The sequence below is a fragment of the Phyllobates terribilis genome, unplaced genomic scaffold, assembly GCF_046119375.1.
Source record: "Phyllobates terribilis strain yellow unplaced genomic scaffold, ASM4611937v1 Scaffold_1__5_contigs__length_1240528914, whole genome shotgun sequence".
Taxonomy (NCBI): domain Eukaryota; kingdom Metazoa; phylum Chordata; class Amphibia; order Anura; family Dendrobatidae; genus Phyllobates; species Phyllobates terribilis.
The window spans coordinates 789345883-789364947 of NW_027362761.1; positions in this window are offsets into that span (position 1 = coordinate 789345883).

Consider the following 19065-nt stretch of genomic DNA (forward strand, 5'->3'; position numbering starts at 1 on the left):
TAACAATTACAGAAACATTCTTAATGAATTTCCTGTAATAGTTGGCAAAACCCAAAAACCTCTGTATAGATTTCAAACTAATAGGCCTAGGCCATTCCTGCACAGCCTGTTCTTTCACCGGGTCCATCTGAAAGCCCTTGCCGGAGACAATGTAGCCCAAAAAAAAATTTTCTGTGAAAAGAAAAGAAAGGGCGCATGTGTAGACTCACAGGGCTATTTGCTGAATTTAAAAAGTGCCAGTACACTCACCTGTGAAGGTTGTGTACGTCTACACAACCAAGATTAAGCGTGTAATTAATGAGGCTCCGGGTCACCTCTATTTGTAGTACCGTCCTGTCGGTGTTTGCCTCGCAACTCCGTGCTCCTCAAGTGGTCACACGATCCTGCTGGACCAGATACCACGTCACCGCAGGTCCTCAGTAGTTTAACCCGGTGGTTGGATACCGCAGGTCCTCAAACATCCAAATAGACCAGGCCGCTCCTGCCGCTTTAGCTCCGCATGGAGATATCTCACAAGTAAACAATGGTGCAGCGGTCTCAGGGAGTCCAGTATTCCTTTGGCGCTCCCTGAGACCGCTGCACCATTGTTTACTTAAAAAATAATTTTCTGCACAGCGAACTCACATTTCTCCAGCTTAGCAAAGAGTGAATTATCACTCAATAACTGCAAAACTTCACGTACACTCTGCCAATGGGACTCTAGATCAGGTGAATAAATCAAAATGTCAACCAAATACACAACCACATTCTTACCAATCAAAGGTCTCAGGATGTCATTAATAAGGTTCTGAAAAAATGCAGGTGCATTGGTAAGACCAAAAGGTATCACCAGATTCTCAAAATGACCTACCGGAGTGTTAAAAGCAGTTTTCCATTCATCACCCTCCTTCACTCGTAACAAATTGTATGCCCCCCGGAGATTATTTTAGAGAACCACTTGGCCCCCACCAACTGGTTAAACAAGTCAGGAATTAATGGCAATGGGTAGGAATTGGGTACGGTAATCTTATTAATTTCACGAAAATCCAGACATGGACGTAAACCCCAGTCCTTTTTTTTAACAAAGAAAAATCCAACTGCCACAGGCGACTTAGAAGGTCTAATGTGACCAGCAGCCAGGCTAGTCTGTATGTACTCCTCCAAGGTATTTTTTCTTTCAGGGATAGTCAGATTAAACAAGCGACTCTTGGGAAGAGTAGCTCCAGGAATAAACTCAATGGCGCAATCATAATCCCTATGAGGAGGTAAAACTTGCGACTCGTCCTCTGAAAAAACCAACCAAAAATCTTGAATAGGTACAGGTAATTCCCCTCTTTCCACGCCCGCAATGCAACCTTTACAGCATTTATCATAGCACTTCGGACTCCAAGACTAAATCACATTAGTAGACCAGTCCAGCAAAGGATTGTACAGTTTTAACCAAGGCAATCCTAGAACGATCAGAGAGGGTAAATTATCTAATACAACCAAGTCCAAAATTTTTTGGTGAACTCCATTGATAGCGAGGGGAAAGGCAGCAACCTTGTGAGTAATACATTTCAAGGGAGTGTTATCAATTGCAATCACAGAAATAGGTGATGACAAAGGTTTGGATTTCAATTTAAGGTTTTCCAAAAACCCTTTATCAATCACATTAAGGGTTGAACCACAATCCACAAATACCTGAAATTCAATCAAATTTTCCTGCAAAGTAGTACTCCCAGAAAGAAATACTCCTGCAGAGCGTAAACAAGCTATAGAGGCGTAGCTGACCTTTTTTTTTTCTTTACTTAAGCGAAGTTCACAATACTTAATAAAATGGTCAGCTTTACCACAATAAAGACATAATCCCTCAGCGAACCGACTCTTTCCTGAGAGGGGAGCGACTTTGCCCCAACCTCCATGGGTTCTCAGCCGTCAGAGCAGATTTTCTGGGGACCAGGACCTAGCATTACTGGAGTTTTTACCTCATTCTGTCTAAATCTCAGTCTCCTATGCACAGGAACAGCTAATTGCATGGCATCCTGCAGAGTCTCAGGTGCAGGGAATGCAATTAGCAAATCCTTAACCCTTTCACTCAGACCAGCAAGAAATAGACATTTCAGAGGTCGAAGAACAAGCGCAGATCTAAATGTACATTTTCTATGTAGGCTAGAAAAAGAAAAAAAGTTTTAAGCTCACCTTTAAATTATCTTGTAATATTGCATGTCGATCTCACGGTCTTGTTTCAGTATCAAACTCCTCAGGTATGCAGCTTCATCACAGGTGTGACAGGATCTCTCAGCCAGGGATCCGTAGGATAGGATTCAGAATGAAATACCCGATAAGACTAGCGCTCCCAGACTTGCAAGGATTGGAAAATTAACTCTTTATCTTAAAAGGATTTATTTCACTCTGTTTTCTCGATATAGTATATATTAAAACAATAAAACAACGCGTTTCGGCTATAAAATAAAAAACACATAGCCTTCTTCAGATATGAACATATCTTAGAGTATATGAGAGTTATATAGTCTTCACAATTGCACCTGGTTGTGTTAATTGGATTAGATTAACCATATAGATACCGAGTATTGTTTCAGTTAATCATGTCTGCTGTTTTTCTATGCATATATAGGTGCAGGTTCAAAAAATTTTTAATTTTCAAATTATCATATATTATCTATAAAATTTATTTTCTTTTTTTTATTCCATTATTCCCCCTCCCTACCTTTCCTTTCTTTTCTTTTGGAGGCTTATATAGGTATCTCTAATATTTCAATATCCAAATGGTTCTCAGTATGTAGTATTAGAATTGCCATCGAATACATAGTATAATCATAAATTTAAAAAAAAATATATATATATATAAAAAAATAAAAAATAAAAACATATACAGTACAGACCAAAAGTTTGGACACACCTTCTCATTTAAATATTTTTCTGTATTTTCATGACTTAGAAAATTGTACATTCACACTGAAGGCATCAAAACTATGAATTAACACATGTGGAATTATATACTTATCAAAAAAGTGAAACAACTGAAAATATGTCTTATATTCTAGGTTCTTCAAAGTAGCCACCTTTTGCTTTGATGGCTGCTTTGCACACTCTTTGCATTCTCTTGATGAGCTTCAAGAGGTAGTCACCGGAAATGGTCTTCCAACAATCTTGAAGGAGCTCTCAGAGATGCTTAGCACTTTTTGGCCCTTTTGCCTTCACGCTGCGGTCCAGCTCAGCACAAACCATCTCGATTAGGTTCAGGTCTGGTGACAGTGGAGACCAGGTCATCTGGCGAAGCACCCCATCACTCTCTTGGTCAAATAGCCCTTACACAGTCTGGAGCTGTGTTTGGGGTCATTGTCCTGTTGAAAAATAAATGATGGTCCAACTAAACGCAAACCGGATGGAATAGCATGCCACTGCAAGATGCTGTGGTAGCCATGCTGTTTCAGTATGCCTTCAATTTTGAATAAATCCCCAACAGTGTCACCAGCAAAGTGCCCGCACACCATCACACCTCCTCCTCCATGCTTCACGGTGGGAACCAGGCATGTAGTGTCCATCCGTTCACCTTTTCTGCGTCGCACAAAGACAAAGGTGGTTGGAACCTAAAATCTCAAATTTGGACTCATCAGACCAAAGCACAGATTTCCACTGGTCTAATGTCCATTCCTTGTGTTCTTTAACCCAAACAAGTCTCTTCTGCTTGTTGCCTGTCCTTAGCAGTAGTTTCCTAGCAGGTAGTTTACCATGAAGGCCTGCTGCACAAAGTCTCCTCTTAACAGTTGTTGTAGAGATGTGTCTGCTGCTAGAACTCTGTGTGGCATTGACCTGGTCTCTAATCTGAGCTGCTGTTAACCTGTGATTTCTGAGGCTGGTGACTCGGATAAACTTATCCTCAGAAGCAGAGGTGACTCTTGGTCTTCATTTCCTGGGGCGGTCCTCATGTGAGCCAGTTTCTTTGTAGCGCTTGATGGTTTTTGCAACTGCACTTGGGGACACATTCAAAGTTTGCCCAATTTTTCGGACTGACTGACCTTCATTTCTTAAAGTAATGATGGCCACTCGTTTTTCTTTACTTAGCTGCTTTTTTCTTTCCATAATACAAATTCTAACAGTCTATTCAGTAGGACTATCAGCTGTGTATCCACCTGACTTCTGCACAACACAACTGATGGTCCCAACCCCATTTATAAGGCAAGAAATCCCACTTATTAAACCTGACAGGGCACACCTGTGAAGTGAAAACCATTTCTGGTGACTGCCTCTTGAAGCTCATCAAGAGAATGCCAAGAGTGTGCAAAGCAGTAATCAAAGCAAAAGGTGGCTACTTTGAAGAACCTAGAATGACATAATTTCAGTAGGTTCACACTTTTGTGATAAGTATATAATTCCACATGAGTTAATTCATAGTTTTGATGCCTTCAGTGTGAATGTACAATTTTCAAAGTCATGAAAATACAGAAAAATATTTATATATATATATATAAATAATAAAAAAATGTATATATATATATATATATATATATATATATATATATATATATATATATAAAAAATTAATAAAAAATAATAAAATAAAAACAACAACTTTCACACATTTTCGATTTTATCATTGAGGCCGTCTGGATATAGACAGCGTAGCCTATATATCCAGAAGGCCTCTTTCCTATTCAATTGATGGATTCTATCAGGTTTATCTGAAGGAATCTCCTGCACTGGCGTTATTTTCACTACAAATTTCTTATCATGAGTTGTTAAGAGATGTCTTGATAGACTATGCGTTAGGAGTCCGAACTTGGCATTATGTCTGTGTGCATTCAAGCGTGATCTGACCATCTGTGTTGTCCGACCGACATATTGAGGCCCACATTCACACGTGATCACATAAATAACATAACTGCTGGTACATGTAAGATGACTTTGAATAAAGTGAAAATAACGCCAGTGCAGGAGATTCCTTCAGATAAACCTGATAGAATCCATCAATTGAATAGGAAAGAGGCCTTCTGGATATATATTGGCTACGCTGTCTATATCCAGATGGCCTCAATGATAAAATCCAAAACGTGTGAAAGTTTTTTTTTTTTTTTTATTATTATTTTTATATATATATATATATATATATATATATATATATATATATATATATATATATATATATATATATATATATATTATATTTTTTTATATATATATATTTTTTTTATACATTTTTTTTATATATATTTTTTTTTAAAAAATTACATTTTTTTTTATGATTATACTATGTATTCGATGGCGATTCTAATGCCACATAATGAGAACCATTTGGATATTGAAATATTAGAGATACCTATATAAGCTTCCTAAAGAAAAGAAAGGAAAGGTAGGGAGGGGGAATAATGGAATAATAAAAAGAAAAGAAATTTTATAGATAATGTATGATAATTTGAAAATTAAATGTTTTTTGAATCTGCACATATATATGTGTAATGCAGGTACCGGAATGCAATGCACAGAGACACAAGGCGAGAACAGTCAGAGATGTTTGTAAACAGTTTTATACAACAGGTATACTGAAACAAGGGATTAGCAACAAGGGTAATGAACAGTGGTTTGAAATATCAGAAAAATACGAAATTTCTCAAAGTAAGGCGCAGTCTCTTAAAATAAGGTGCAGTCTCTTAAAGTAAGGTGATGCCCTCAAGCATGAGAAGCACCACACAAGTTCTTTAACCGTGAATTTGGCCCTAGCGGGGGTCACCGGTTATTCCCGCTAGGCCGTGAGTCTCTTTCCGGATGAATTCAATTAAATCACGTTGTGCTACTTTAGCCCCAACCGTCCCCCTCCCAACCTGAGTACTTAAACCCAATTGTCCCCGGTACCGTGGGTGAGCAGTGGAAGTGACGGCCCTGCTCACGTATGCAGCTCCTCTCTGCTTGGCTGTTGGGGGCAGTCTCTCGAGCCTTGGATAGGGGGGTCCAGGCCTCGTCTGTCGGCGGCCGACGTCGGGTTCCGCGAACTCACTCAGCACCGCGATCAGGCTCCTAGTATCCTCAGCAGGCACAGCACTCGAGTCACAACTGTGAGGGATCCGGAGCTCTTTTACCGGTGCCCGGCTGGAGCACCTCTCAGGCCTCTGGATTTGGCCTGTCACGCGGGGTTTCTCAGGACGCAGAGAGCACGTCTACTCCTCTCTGCTGCTTGGCGCCAAAGACCCCTCAGGTTTGGCGCGCTGGCCTCTTATCTCTCTGAACTCCTTCCTGGAAGTCACCTGATCGGGTCCAGCCTCTGAATCTGCCCTCCCTGCAACTTCCTTTGTATATTTTGGTTCCGCTTTACTGTCTCTGGCCAGTAGATGGCAGTCTCGCTCCATCCTTGAAACGTCATGTTGAAGTTCTTTTACAAGCTTTTTTGCTCGTTCTACATTCCTCCCTCCTTTTTGCTCGCCAGTCCTCGGGCGAGTGGACTCCTCGCAGAATTGATGTCTCCTTCCAGGCAGTGCAAGCTCAGACAGGAGTTAGGCACACTCCTGCGTTTTCTGTTGGATTCGAGACCAGATAAACTCTTCCTGAGCATACCGGTTAGGAGGAATTCTGGCATTAGCCCGCTCAGTTCTGCGGGGCTCTTCTTGCGGAGGAGACTCCGAGAGATCCGAGGAATCAACTACTGGGGATTGCAAATCATTTCCTGACTCATTCTGACTTCCACTCGGGAGTGGCACCAACGGTTCTGATGGGCCCAACTGCATTGTGGCCCACCCTTCTTCATCCCCCAAGGTTCCTGTATGTGGCACTTCAGCCAACACGTCTGAGGGCCCAGCCCTGTTACAGACTTCTGCTTCAGAGGAGCAAGGTCGCAACATATTACGGTGCAACACCCTGGATGTCGCGGCGTCATCCCCTTCGGGCCTAACCTCGTAGACGGGGTTGTCTGGGTGAACCTTCTTCACCACCCGATATGGTATTGCCTCCCAACGATGGTCCAGCTTACTCCCAAATCGTTTAGCCCTCACCAGCACTCGGTCTCCTGGCTGAAGCGATCCACCTGTGGTCGGGGGCCGAACTGCATGCTCTACTTCCTGAAACTTCTGAGCAACCAGTCTTCTCACGGTATGGAGTCGACGCTGGTGTTCTCGAATCCAGGTACTTGGGCTACTGCCCGGACCGGGGTCTTCTGAGTCTAGCTCCAGTTCGGTGATTTCTCGGCCACTTCTTCCAAACAGCAACAAGTAGGGGGTGTAGCCAGTGGTTGCATGAACTCGATTATTATACACCCACACCAGCTCGGGCCACTTCATCTTTTTGTCCGCTTCCAGTGTTCGCAACATTTGCAACAGGGTTCGGTTAAAGCGTTCGCATGCACCGTTCCCTTGCGGGTGGTAGGGCGTTGTCCGGGAACGGTCGATCCCATAGATGCGGTATAACTCATCCATCACTCGTCCTTGGAAGCAGGCCCCCTGGTCAGAATGTATTCGCTTCGGGCACCCATAAATCCGGATGAAATCTTGACAGATGGCCTTGGCTGCGGCTTCTGCCGTCTGATCTTTAGTGGGCGTCACTACTGCAAACTTGGTGAAGTGATCAGTCATGACTAAACAGTGTCCATAACCGTTGTATGAAGTTCCTACCATCAAGTAGTCAATCATCAAGACTTCCAAGGGGGCAGAAGTACGGATGGTCTGAATGGGAGCTCTTTGCTCCGGGGACTTGTTCAACTCACACTGGCGACATGTTTGGCAGACCCCCTCGACTTCTTGTGTAGCACCCTGAGGATTCGGCTGCTACAGGGGTATTGCACCTCAAGCCAGAGGTGTGATATTCCACTCCCGGGTAAGGATGGAGTGTGGAGCTGAGCTCAGTAGGCTGCATGCACTACACACATCCCATTTCCGGGGAACAGACCGATGGTACTCCCACTAGAGAAATGTGCAGGTACAACAGAGTCTGTTCCTGGCTGGAGTGGGAGGGGGGTGGAATATCCCAGTAGTGTAGGGGCAGATAGGGGGAGCAGCCTGGGTAAAGCTAGGAGCTCATTGGGTGCTGGTCACCTGAGCTCACACATAGAGGGAGTATATAAGGTGGGAACCATCTTAGATCAGGGTCAGTCAGTCTTTTGCAGAGTCAGAGGAAGAGAGCAGAGAAGAAGAGCAGCTCCAAGGCCCAGAGAGAGAGAGGAGAAAGAAAGACCCAGAGGGGGAGAAAGAAGGAACTCCAAGAGCCCAAATTAGACCAGAGGGTGAAGAGTTGGCAACAGGGTACCGGATCCCAAGCTGGCAGAGGCTACAGCACACCTTAGCCAGGAACCGGAGGTCGTGGGCAGGACCGATCTGCCACGGCCACCCACCAAATCCACCTGGAAGGCAGACCAGGAATAGGGTCAGGGAACCCAGAGACAAGGGTTTACCACCAAGAGGCCCGAGGGAGCCGGACATAGGTGGATCCCTGGTGGGGAAGGCCAGAGACGAGGACAGGACAGAAAGGGAGCTCAGAACCACGCTCCAGAACTACTTGGGGGTTGGCCGAGTCCAGGACCTGGTGGACGCAGCACGGCTCGGGTGGTCACTCAAGGCCGGAGTGACCGGAACATCTGCAGTAAGTAAAAACCCTGAACTGCACAACCCGACTCTGTCTCTGATTACCATCCTCCCTGCACCTCCACAACCACCATCCTCTGCACCTGACCCCCTGAGGCTATACCCCTCCCGTTGGGGGTTATACTACCTAAGCTGCACCAACACCATCAGCCTCAGCGGACCCTGCTGCAGCGGCGGCCGAAGTGACCGCAATTCAACGGGTGGCGTAGTCGACATAAAGAACTTTAGTAACATCAGTAAGGACTGCCACACACTGAGCTTGACACCCTGGGCACGGACCGGGTCACAGCCACTCGGAGACTACAACCCCCATCTGATCCGGCTCCGGGTATTCCCGTAAAGAATATGGCCCAGTGGGTGCGTCAACTTTGGCGTAGTCGGCAGTATCTCGTGCCCGCAACACCCGGGTACTGCGTGCCTGAAGAAAAGAACAAGTTTACCTCAAAAAGAAGTCTCCCGCCGGTCCCGGAGGGTCCCCGCCATCGGACTCCATCACAGATCGATTCCCGCCGGTTGTCCGCCATTAACAGCTTTTTCCCGCCATCTGCAGAGTTTCCCGCCACTGGGAGACGATTCCCGCCATTTCCAAAGGTTTCCCGCCTTGTCAGAGCGGACGCCATTATGGGCGTACCAGAGGATGGCAAGAGGCCGCCTCCCATCGTGGGCCAGGACCGAAAATGGCGCCAAAAGTGGAAACCGCCCCCACCAACAGAGACTGTGATGCTAGAGGTGTCTGTCAGCGTGAAATAACTGCCCCTGGAGCTGACAATCACCAAGTTGCCCCGGGACCACCCTCAATGTGGGCGGAGACAGAACAAGAGAACAAAGATGGGTGCAGCCTGGAGGAGTCTAGAGAGAGCGCACCCGGAGACAAGACGTCTGGAAGAGAGTCCAGAGAGAGCCTACCCGGAGATGGAGGGAGAGCCAGGCAGCACCGACCCAGTGGTCAGGAGCCTGATGCGGGCCGCGACTCCAGGCAGCACCGACCCAGTGGTCAGGAGCCTGTTGCAGGTCGCCACTCCAGAAGGCCTGCTGGAGATCCTAGCACAGCTCCCCCGAGACCGGGAGTGTGCACGGACCGCGCTGGAGGGCCTCGCACGGAGGATGGCCCGGGTGCAGCGAGAGACGTTGGCGGAGTGGAGCCGAGAGATGGCCCAGCAGACCGAGATTCGTCAGCGGAGCACGCCACCCGAGACGAGGAGACAGACCGCCTCTGAGGATGGCGCAGGAGGACTGAAGGCCGGAGACGGCGCCGAGAAGGGAGCCGAACGAATGGAGGCAGGTAAAGGGGACGTCACTACCCCGAGCCGGTAAACCGCGTGCCTGCCCCAGCTCCCCGTCGCAGAGCCCGAAGTACCCCCTGCCGTGCCCGTCGCTGCAACGTCACCGCCGCAGACTAGGCCTCAAACGGAAGCCGCGACCCCTGTGACGTCACACGCCTCGACTCCGAGCGTGGCCAAGCAGGAAGTACCATCGGCCTGGTCGCAAGGCCTAGTACCCCCGGGCGACGCAATACCAACAGCGCTCCCTACCTCCGCGGAGCCCCCGGCCTGGTCGCAGGGCCAAGTAACACAGGGCGCCGCCGTTCTTACGGTGCCCTTTACTTTCAAGGTGCCCCAGGCCTGGTCGCAAGGCCTGGTTAACCCGGGCGCCGCTACCACCACGGCGCCCATAACACCTAAAGTACCGCACCTGGGTGAGGACCTGTTCGCCCAGCATACGTGCCCGGATGGGCAGCCCTTCGTATGGCCCCAGGAATACATCCAGCTGGAGCTGCAAAAAGCAAGGGCCATGTGCGAACCCCTGATCCCGGCTCCAAAGCCCATGAAGAGGATCTCGCCCCCGCTAGAAGAGACCCAGTTTGAGTGGGATCCCACCGGAGAAGACCTCATGGGGTTCACTCAGGAGACTCGGGCAGCCGCAGCGGAGCGTGCAGAGTGCTGCCGCCAGCAGCTCGAGGTCTTTGAGAGGGAGCGGAGAGAGAGGCGGGTCCGGGAACAACAAGCCCAAATAAGGAGCGCGGAGCAGAAGAGCCGGACCAGGAGAGACCCCCGTGCAGCGCATGGTCCCCGTACCATCGGGACTGTGATAAAGTTCAATCTGCAGCATGGGTGGGGTTTCATCAGGGATCACCGCACCCCAGGCGACGTCTTCGTGACCAGGAGAGACGTTGAGTCCCACCTACCGGAGGGACACAGAGGTCGTGACCTGTATTTAGGGGACGAGGTCACCTTCACCCGGCACAAGTGTGCCAAAGGACCCTACGCCCTCCATGTGCATCGCCTGACGGAGGAGGAGCTGCGGTGTGAGGAGGAGCAAGAGGACCCGGACGGGTCTGAAACTGAAACTGTCCACAAAGAAAGAGCAGGAGGACGCCGTCGTTGAGTACGGTAGTGAAGAGACTGTATAAAGTTGCCCGTCGGGATACCAAGAACTGTTACTTATTTAAAATATAGTCCCCGTTGGGACCAGCAAGAGTGAACTGTTAATCCCGTGTGTCCCTATTCCCACTGACCGAGGACTGAGAGCGGTCATCCCTTTCCTAATACCTGGCCGAGGACTGAGAGCGGCCATAATTCCCTGGTATATAGTTGCGCTTCCTAAAGCGCCCCCTACCGGTTTTATAGGAAACTGTTTTATTCCAAAAGAGACTGTCGCACTTTACCCGGTCACAAGTTGCACCGTGACCGGAGGTACCAGAAAACAAGAATGTTTCTGATGAAAAGTTTTTATGAAAAGTTTTATATGATGTTTTATTATCTTGTTTATGCAAAAATTGTATGTTTTGGTGTTGTTTATATCTTACAGCCCGAGGACGTGCTGTGATTTACCAGGGGGGAATGTAGCACCCTGAGGATTCGGCTGCTACAGGGGTATTGCACCTCAAGCCAGAGGTGTGATATTCCACTCCCGGGTAAGGATGGAGTGTGGAGCTGAGCTCAGTAGGCTGCATGCACTACACACATCCCATTTCCGGGGAACAGACCGATGGTACTCCCACTAGAGAAATGTGCAGGTACAACAGAGTCTGTTCCTGGCTGGAGTGGGAGGGGGGTGGAATATCCCAGTAGTGTAGGGGCAGATAGGGGGAGCAGCCTGGGTAAAGCTAGGAGCTCATTGGGTGCTGGTCACCTGAGCTCACACATAGAGGGAGTATATAAGGTGGGAACCATCTTAGATCAGGGTCAGTCAGTCTTTTGCAGAGTCAGAGGAAGAGAGCAGAGAAGAAGAGCAGCTCCAAGGCCCAGAGAGAGAGAGGAGAAAGAAAGACCCAGAGGGGGAGAAAGAAGGAACTCCAAGAGCCCAAATTAGACCAGAGGGTGAAGAGTTGGCAACAGGGTACCGGATCCCAAGCTGGCAGAGGCTACAGCACACCTTAGCCAGGAACCGGAGGTCGTGGGCAGGACCGATCTGCCACGGCCACCCACCAAATCCACCTGGAAGGCAGACCAGGAATAGGGTCAGGGAACCCAGAGACAAGGGTTTACCACCAAGAGGCCCGAGGGAGCCGGACATAGGTGGATCCCTGGTGGGGAAGGCCAGAGACGAGGACAGGACAGAAAGGGAGCTCAGAACCACGCTCCAGAACTACTTGGGGGTTGGCCGAGTCCAGGACCTGGTGGACGCAGCACGGCTCGGGTGGTCACTCAAGGCCGGAGTGACCGGAACATCTGCAGTAAGTAAAAACCCTGAACTGCACAACCCGACTCTGTCTCTGATTACCATCCTCCCTGCACCTCCACAACCACCATCCTCTGCACCTGACCCCCTGAGGCTATACCCCTCCCGTTGGGGGTTATACTACCTAAGCTGCACCAACACCATCAGCCTCAGTGGACCCTGCTGCAGCGGCGGCCGAAGTGACCGCAATTCAACGGGTGGCGTAGTCGACATAAAGAACTTTAGTAACATCAGTAAGGACTGCCACACACTGAGCTTGACACCCTGGGCACGGACCGGGTCACAGCCACTCGGAGACTACAACCCCCATCTGATCCGGCTCCGGGTATTCCCCTAAAGAATATGGCCCAGGGGGTGCGTCACTTGTCGCAGTTGAGGCCAATACACCAGCCGTTGCAACCACCGGAAGGTCTTTTCTACTCCGAAGTGAGCACCTCTTCTATGAGCTTCTTGGGCTAGCTGTGTTACTAGCGTTCCTGGAACTACCACTTGCCAGGTAACATCAAACTCTCGAGGCAGCTGGATTCTTCGGCATAGCAAGCCTCCTTCAGGAGGAGCCTCTCCCACTGGCCTAGGATTTGTAGGGTAGTTGGAAGTGAAGCGGCTCAGGTTTCCTGGTCGGGTCTCTGATTAAGGGCGACCCATTCTCTCAACTTTGCTAGCTCCGGGACGGATTGCTGCAGATGTATCCATTCGTCTCTTGAACGGCCCAGAATCTGAGTGGGCCTTGGGTCCTCTCTGGTCTCTTGGGCGTCGACCACAGCAGCGGCGAATTGGCTGAAATCCGGGATCTCGTCGCCTTCGAGCTCCTCATCTCTGTCCTTCTTCGGCCCCGCCTGAGTGACCCGGGACAGGGCATCTGCATGTGTGTTCAGGGCCTTGGACCGATAGGCGATTTTATACTGGAATTTGGACATCCTTGCGACCCACCGCTGTTCTAACGTGCCCAGTTTGGCGTTCTCCAAGTGGGCCAAAGTGTTGTCATCTGTCCGCACTTGCACTTCTGACCCTGACAGGTACTCAGCAAACTTCTCAGTCATGGCCCTCACTAGTGCCAGTAGCTCCAGCTTAAGCGAACTGTAGTTGTCCGGACTCTTCTCCGTATCTCGGAGTGACCTGCTGGCATACGCGATCACTCGCTCTTTCCCTCCTTGTACTTGAGCCAGCACTGCTCCCAGCCCATGCAAGCTTCCATCAGTGTACAACATGAACGGCTGCGAAAAGTCAGCGTAGGCCAGAATCGGGGCATCTGTTAGTGCCATTTTCAATGCTCGGAATGCCTCTTCTTGTCGTGGGCCCCACTGAATGGGCTGCCGCTTGGCTCCCCCAGCTGTTCCTCTCAGCAATTCATTGAGCGCGTTCGCAATCTTAGCGAAGTCTTTAATGAATCTGCGGTAGTATCCAGGAATGCCCTTAGTTCCCTTAGATTGGCGGGCGTGGGCCACTTCTGCACGGCAGCTACTTTCTCCGCAGTGGGGTGCACCCCTGCACTGGACACAGTGTGCCCCAGATATTCAATTTCTCGTTTGAAGAGACGACACTTACGAGGCTTAATTTTCAGGCCGTGCCTTTGTAGCCGTTCTAACACTTGTTCCAATCGGCGGAGATGATCCTCAAACGTTGCGGAATAGATAATTATATCGTCCAGATATATTAAAGTGGCTTCAAAGTTGAGGTCCCCCAAGCATCTCTCCATCAGCCGTTGGAAGGTTCCTGGCGCATTTGTTAGTCCGAACGGCATTCGATTGAACTCAAACAGGCCCATAGGGAGAACAAAAGCTGTCTTCGGACGATCCTTCTCAGCTACTGGGACCTGCCAATAGACACTGGCCAGGTCGAGGGAGGAGAAGAATTTGGCGCTCCCTAGTGCAGATAGAGACTCTTCAATTCGGGGGAGTGGATAGGAGTCCCGTACTGTACAGGCATTCAGCTTCCGATAGTCTACGCAGAATCTCAGGGTACCGTCCTTCTTTCGGACCAGCACGATCGGAGCCGCCCAGGGGCTCTGGCTTTCACGGATCACACCGTTCCGCAACATGTGGGCCAACAGCTCTTTCACCTCCTGGTACATTTGAGGCGGGATCTGCCGATATCTCTCTCGGATGGGAGCAGTATTTCCGGTGGGTATTTCGTGCTAAATGTCCCGAGTGCACCCGAAATCATCTTCATGCTGTGCAAACACTCACTGATATCGCTGTAGAAGTTGTTCGATCTGCCTTACTTGTCCAGCAGAAAACTCAGTCAGGTTAGCTTCCTTTTCTTCCAGGAGGTGGCTTCCAGCCAACGGTTCTCTTCCATGTTCCTGGCTATTGAGGGACACCTCTAGGGTCCATGGTTTTCCTTCCACAGGTGCCAGCCCTCTTGTCGGGGCAACAACTGTAAACTGGTGCCACTTAAATTGATGCAGCGCATAGGTACTCGACCGTGCCGCACGGTGGCCAGAGTTCGAGCAATCAGGAGTCCAGAGGGCGCTTCTTCTCCCTCCATTGGTTCAACTTGAATGTCCACGCCCTCTAAGGACACATGTGTCAGCACCGGCAAAGTGAGTACAGTCTGAGGTAGTGGGCAACTTTTGAATCTGACTGACCCGCACGAGGTGTTGGAACACTCTCTTGTTAGCTGGGTCTCGAGTGGCGCGGGTCCAGTTGTTTTTGCTACAGCCCTCAGCCAGGAACTGTCCGACTTCTTTCAGCACATTCATGCCCAGGGTTACAATGGGCCCATCGCCCCCGGGCCCGGTGGTCAGTAGAATCCCTTTTCGACCGAGGTCCTTTCCACATGCCCGCACGGACATCCATACTACTCCCGCTACTGGGATAGGTAGTTGATTAGCCGCCACCAGTTTGACAGTGGGTTCCCGGCAGGAACGAGCGACTTCAGGAAAGTGACTTTGGAAGTATGTCTCAGGCATAGTGGTCACTTGAGACCTGGTGTCCATCAAACAGCGGATCCGCTGCCCATTGAATTCAGCCCAGATAATGGGCCTCTCGGAGACAATGTCTTCAGAGCTCCCTCTTCTACTCTCTGAAGCTCGAGACCCCACGGTATGCTCCACAACCGTGGGGCATTTTAGTTTAATGGCTGTCCCCTCCTCCTCCTTTCTCGGTTGGGACAGTCTTTGGAGATATGCCCCCTACCTCTGCAGTTCCAGCACTCCGGCCCTCGTTCTGCCGATAGGTCGGGTACATGTCGTGCTGGGGCCGGATAGGAACGTCTTTCTCGTTCTGGTCTCCATCCACGTTGAGCAGTACGGTCCGTCGGCAAGGGGGCAGTAGGAGTCTTCCTAATAGAATTCAGCTCACCCCGAATGTCTCGAATTTCCTGACGTATTTCCCGTACCCAATCAGGCTCTTTGTTGGTGAATCCAGGAGCAATTGCCTCATGACTTCTAACTGTGGCTTTGAGAACAGGAACTTCTCTCTCCAGGACTCTAGCTTCAGCCCCTACCTCCAGGAAGCCCATATCAGGGCTCAATCGCAGCCGCTCCTTCAGGATCTGCCTCAGGGAGAGGTCTTTCAAGCCAGCAATCAGTTGGTCGCGCAACACCTCATCCAATGGTCCCAGTCCTCGGTTCCCATCTCGAGTTTTCTTAGTGATATGGGCCGTCACTTCCTGTAATGCATTAACATACTGAGTTACTGTCTCATTTTCCCCTTGGACCCGCTGAAACAACCGTAAGCGCAAGTGTCCCAAATCTGTAGTGTCACCGTGCATGTCCTCTAGAATTTTTATCACTTTATCCACGGTGTCACGGTCCCCAGGTGGGCGGTACATCACAGTCTGTCGGGCCTCTCCATCAAGGGTTAGGAGGGCCAGCTCCGCCTGGGCTAGAGGGTCAAGGGGATACATACGTAGCATACTTCTCAGTCTTTCTGCCCAGTCCCAAAGTGACATGCCATCCCCTGTAAACTTGGGAAGATGGCTGAGCATAGCCCCCAGGGGTATATGGCTCCGGCCGGACCCAGCCACAGACTGATCCGCCATCTCTGCGTCTGAATGTTGCATCCTGCCGACTACGCCAAATGTAATGCAGGTACCGGAATGCAATGCACAGAGACACAAGGCGAGAACAGTCAGAGATGTTTGTAAACAGTTTTATACAACAGGTATACTGAAACAAGGGATTAGCAACAAGGGTAATGAACAGTGGTTTGAAATATGAGAAAAATACGAAATTTCTCAAAGTAAGGCGCAGTCTCTTAAAATAAGGCGCAGTCTCTTAAAGTAAGGTGATGCCCTCAAGCATGAGAGGCACCACACAAGTTCTTTAACCGTGAATTTGGCCCTAGCGGGGGTCACCGGTTATTCCCGCTAGGCCGTGAGTCTCTTTCCGGATGAATTCAATTAAATCACGTTGTGCTACTTTAGCCCCAACCGTCCCCCTCCCAACCTGAGTACTTAAACCCAATTGTCCCCGGTACCGTGGGTGAGCAGAGGAAGTGACGGCCCTGCTCACATATGCAGCTCCTCTCTGCTTGGCTGTTGGGGGCAGTCTCTCGAGCCTTGGATAGGGGGGTCCAGGCCTCGTCTGTCGGCGGCCGACGTCGGGTTCTGCAAACTCACTCAGCACCGCGATCAGGTTCCTAGTATTCTCAGCAGGCACAGCACTCGAGTCACAACTGTGAGGGATCCGGAGCTCTTTTACCGGTGCCCGGCTGGAGCACCTCTCAGGCCTCTGGATTTGGCCTGTCACGCGGGGTTTCTCAGGACGCAGAGAGCACGTCTGCTCCTCTCTGCTGCTTGGTGCCAAAGACCCCTCAGGTTTGGCGCGCTGGCCTCTTATCTCTCTGAACTCCTTCCTGGAAGTCACCTGATCGGGTCCAGCCTCTGAATCTGCCCTCCCTGCAACTTCCTTTGTATATTTTGGTTCCGCTTTACTGTCTCTGGCCAGTAGATGGCAGTCTCGCTCCATCCTTGAAACATCATGTTGAAGTTCTTTTACAAGCTTTTTTGCTCGTTCTACATATGCATAGAAAAACAGCTGACACGATTAACTGAAACAATACTCGGTATCTATATAGTTAATCTAATCCAATTAACACAACCAGGTGCAATTGTGAAGACTATATAACTCTCATATACTCTAAGATATGTTCATACCTGAAGAAGGCTATGTGTTTTTCATTTTATAGCCGAAACGTGTTGTTTTATTGTTTTAATATATACTATATCGAGAAAACAGAGTGAAATAAATCCTTTGAAGATAAATAGTTAATTTTCCAATTCTTGCAAGTCTGGAAGTGCTAGTCTTATTGGGTATTTCTTCTGAATCATGATCTGCAACATGAACTAAGGAAAGATAAGGGAAAACTGTCACTACAGTAAAACTAAGCTGAATCCCTATGATGTAGCGGGCTGCCTGTTCCTAGTGAACAGACCCGCCTAAGTCCTCGGCTAGTCTGAACGAAGACCTATAGCATAAGGGGAGGGGTCCCTAAAAGAACTAAGGACTGGGACAAAAATGGGACACCTCCTAAACAGAGAAGTAGTTGCAGAACACAAAACGACAAACAGACAAAAAAGTACTAGAGGTCCCAGAAGGACCAAACAAACTGACAAGAAAGGCACAGAAGCACCTGGCTAGAGAAACAGTCAAACACTGTAGTCCAGCACAGCCAAAATGGCGGAGTTGGAATATAAAGGCAGATGGTCACTTGACCGCAAAACACAAGATGCAAAAAACAAACAGGAGGGTTCTAACACCCGCGATACTTGGTGCATACCCGAGTACCTGATGCAAACTCAAATAGCGAGCACTTGCACTCAAGACTAATGACAATTTATTCAATATGATAACCTAACGTTATGAAATTCTGTGTCGTACCTCTGGGTTCAAAATGTTCACTATACCCCTTGATAAAATCCTAGAGGGGTGTAGTTTCCAAAATGGAGCCACTGGGGGGGGGGTGGTTTCCACTATTTAGGCACATCAGGGACTCCCCAAACGCAACATGGCATCCGCTTATTATTCAAGCAAATTTTACATTCAAAAAGTCAAATGGCGCTCCTTCCCTGCCGAACCCTGCCGTGCACCCCAACAGTGGTTTTCCCCCACATATGGGATATCGGCTTACTCAGGAGAAATTGCACAACAAATTTCATGGTGCAATTTATCCTGTTATCCTTTTTTATGAAAATGCAAAATTGGGGGCTGAAAAACATTTTTGTTGAAAAAATGTGAAAATGTTATTTTTACGGTTCATTATTATAAACTTCTGTGAAACACCTGGGGGTTCAGAGTGCTCACCACACATCTAGATAAGTTCACTGGGGGGTCTACTTTCCAAAATGGTGTCACTTGTGGGGGGTTTCCAATGTTAAGGCACATCAGGGGCTCCCTAAAAGCAACATGGCATCCGCTAATTATTCAAGCAAATTTTACATTCAAAAAGTCAAATGGCGCTCCTTCCCTGCCGAACCCTGCCGTGCACACCAACAGTGGTTTTCCCCCACATATGGGGTATCTGCTTACTCAGGAGAAATTGAACAACAAATTACATGGTGCAATTTCTCCTGTTACCCTTAAGAAAATGCAAAATTGCGGGCTGAAAAACATTTTTGTTGAAAAAATTTGAAAATTTTATTTCTACGGTTCAATGTTATAAACTTCTGTGCAGCACCTGGGGGTTCAGGGTGCTCACCACAAATCTAGATAAGTTCCCTAAGGGGTCTAGTTTCCAAAATGGTGTCACTTGTGGGGGGTTTCCACTGTTTAGGCACATCAAGGGCTCCCCAAACGCAGCATGGCATCCGCTAATTATTCAAGCAAATTTTACATTCAAAAAGTCAAATGGCGCTCCTTCCCTTCCGAACCCTGCCGTGCGCCCCAACAGTGGTTTTC